This window comes from Sipha flava, unplaced genomic scaffold, assembly GCF_003268045.1.
Source record: "Sipha flava isolate LNK unplaced genomic scaffold, YSA_version1 49_pilon_pilon, whole genome shotgun sequence".
NCBI lineage: Eukaryota > Metazoa > Arthropoda > Insecta > Hemiptera > Aphididae > Sipha > Sipha flava.
Window position 1 is genome coordinate 1,080,583 of NW_020273360.1, and position 3,277 is coordinate 1,083,859.

Sequence of the window (3,277 nt, forward strand, 5' to 3'; positions counted from 1 at the left end):
CGACACTGAGAATGTTGCTTATGCGATAATTTAAAATTTTATATTTATAAAATATGTTTATTCTTTTAAGAAAATATGCAGTGAATTTTGAGAGACTGTAATAAAAAAATTGTTTATTACAATGTAGTTTTATACTTTTAAAAAATAACAAATCATTAAAAAAAATTGAGTTTCTTATTTCTCCGATGGTGTAAAGACAATCGAGAAGTCTTATAGTGTTAAAGTAATTTTTTTCGTAATAGTGTGCTTCCTCCTTCCCTTCCATCCAAAAATCAAATACATGATCGGCCTCCTCCAAAATGAAAACCTATATACGCCACTGAGTGGGAGGATCATTAATTGGAAGTATATATTTTTATCAAAGGGTTAAAATCAGACTGGGGAAGTTTAGTAAAAGAAAGGTAGATTATATTAGATGTGGATTTAGCTAGTTTATCAGCAACCTCGTTATCTAGTATCCCAGTATGACTGGAAATCCAAATGAAGTGAATATTATAATTTAATTGATTTAAGGATAAGACAAGTGACCTAATGCAAAGAACAAGTAGCAATAGACGAGAATTGAATGGGTTTGAGTTTAAAGCTTGAAGGAATGACATAGAATCAAAGGATATTAAATAGTTATTCGGAGCAAAATTGGAAATTGGTGTTAAGGCTTCAATAATGGCATAGCACTCCGTCGAGAAGGAAGAAGACGAAGGAGGTAGATTACTTGTAAAATTAACTCCGGAGTATATAGTAGAAAGTAGTGATGGGAATTATTCGAATATCAATATTCGATGCTACAATACAATACGTAACGGAATATTCGTTTACATTTTTGGGCAATACAAAACGTTTAATAATAATATTATATAGCTTATGGTGCAAAAAAGCCTGCGTGAAGTGGATTCGAAGCCAGCAATATTTACTATTTGACAGGACAATTAAAATACAAAAATAAAAATTGTGCAAAATACTGGAATATCTTAATTAAATTATTATTAATACAGTATAAACTATAAATTACTATAGCGAGCATCGCTTAAAACGAGATACTACTTACAACAAGCAAAACGTTAGGTCCCGACAACGCACATGAATGTATGTTAAAATATACGTCTACAACGAATATGGTTATTATGAATTATCGGCTATAACGAGTAAAATAAAGCTAACTACGAACAGGTACCTGCAAGATAAGAACTATTTTCGTATTTAGGTTGATTAATCAATCATTAACATACATTATCTTTAGTTGTGTAGATATGGATTACTTATTAATAATAAATAGTATAAATAGCTTGTAATGGAAAAACGGATAAAACAAATTAGGTATTGTAGCATCAAATACTGATGTTCGAATGATCGAATATTCAAATTATTTACTGTAGAACTATTCGAGTTTGAATATACATTACATTACTAGTAGAAAGTATAGCCGGCAGAAAGGGAAGACAGGAAGGGAAATCCATCTATATAAACAGCGACGAAATTCGAAAAATTATCATTAAGAAATTTTGAAAAAACTACATTAACCGAGCAATGCAACGTTTATATATTTAATTTTATTATTTAAAATCTTTTTAAATAGCTTAATTTTTGAAACGATGTATGGATTATTCAATCTAATAAATTGTATGTAATAATATTTTTTTGGCTTATCTTAAATTAATTAAAAACTAAGAAGCTAGTGTCAGATTATAAAGTTGTATTTAATAAATAATCTTTACTGATTTCAGTAAAGTAGGTACTTTATATTTTATATTTTATTCATTTATTTTTGCATTATTATTATAATGACATAAATGTACAATTATAAAAAATATTTAATAATATTGTCTTACTTCATTCAAATAATAATTAATTATTTGTTTGTCTTCTATACTAATAATCTTGTTTTTCTTTTTTTTATTCCATTTTTTCTTTTAGTATTTTTAATTGATCATCAGGATTTAATGCAGTACAAGTTTGTATAAATGAACTGTAACTAAACAGAAAAATAATCTATAACTAAATAACTAGAACACCTGTTAATTTTTCTTGTTATAGTGTCAGTTGCTAAATTTAACAATTTTAAAGGAATGATAATCATAGTATTCAAAAAAAAGATTCTTAGTAAAGTATAAATGTAGTATAAATATAATATTAAAGAAGTATACTATCAAATAGGTGATATTATTCTTATACCATTAACAATCTTAAGCCATAACAGTATAATATTAAAAAAGCATTCCAAGAAGAACTTAACAAACAATAGCCAATTAGAAATATCAATCAAAAAATCAAGCACATACAGTGGCAGACGCAGTAAAAAATGTCGGGGGGAGGGGGTTTTGAAAAAATAAGAATAATTACCGTCAGGCCCGTATTTAAAAATTTGACGCCCCCGGGCATATTATTTATGCCCCCCCCCCCAAAAATAAAAAATCAGTAAATAATAATAATATAACACTTATTATTTCGTCCATAATCAAGATTCTTTAATATTAAAATATAACTTATAAATGAAAATCGTCTAATACTTTTTTTAATTAACAAATTAAACAAATTATAACATGATAAAACATACTTTTTTCTTTTTTTTATTGTCTTATTATTTTTTTTTTTCAATAGGTACATAATTTTTAAAATTTATTTTGCTGCCCTTGAGACTTGACGCTCCCGGACATGTGCTTACCTTTGCCCTCTCTAAATACGGCCTGATTACCGTTATTTTGAAATAATTGACTATTGACTATAGATAGACTATTGTCGATGGTTATCACATGACCATACAACACAAAATTTAGGGAAACCGTCAATCATAATGTACCATTGTAAATAATATTATATCGAATACATATATTTACTTATTTTTACTTACTGATAATAAGCGACTTACAAGCACACATTATTTTTACGAAGTATTGCCATCATGGAATTTTAAAAATTTAAGTTTTAACAGGTTAACTGCCACAGTAATTTTTAATGTTAATAAAATATTGTTAAGTGTACCAGTTATGGTACACGGCTGAACATTACATTCGTGCTACGTGTACTATTTAAGGTACACTGGAATCATTGACAAATACTATTCTAATACTTAAAACATAAATTAAAAATCTTATTTTGTTATTGTTTTAGCTTAGCGAAATTGACAAACATTGTAACAAATGTTATGCGTTACTTGGAAATACTACAGTGTACCATATCTGGTACACGTGGCAGTTAACCTGTTAAGTATCAATACCTTTTAGAACGTTTGGAAAATTACAAATTATTACAAATTCACTTTTCTTAACAGAACATTTTTTTT

At 27.3% G+C, this 3,277-nt stretch overlaps 1 long non-coding RNA gene across 1 annotated transcript in view; it reads right to left on the reverse strand.

Annotated features, from left to right (window-relative positions):
* Positions 1–1,869: 1,869 nt before the first annotated feature.
* LOC112690338 overlaps positions 1,870–3,277 on the reverse strand; it is a 3,232-nt gene continuing 1,824 nt past the window's right edge. Inside the window, exon 4 of the long non-coding RNA XR_003149203.1 lies at positions 1,870–1,969. This is a non-coding gene — a long non-coding RNA (uncharacterized LOC112690338). The remainder of the gene's footprint in view (positions 1,970–3,277) is intronic.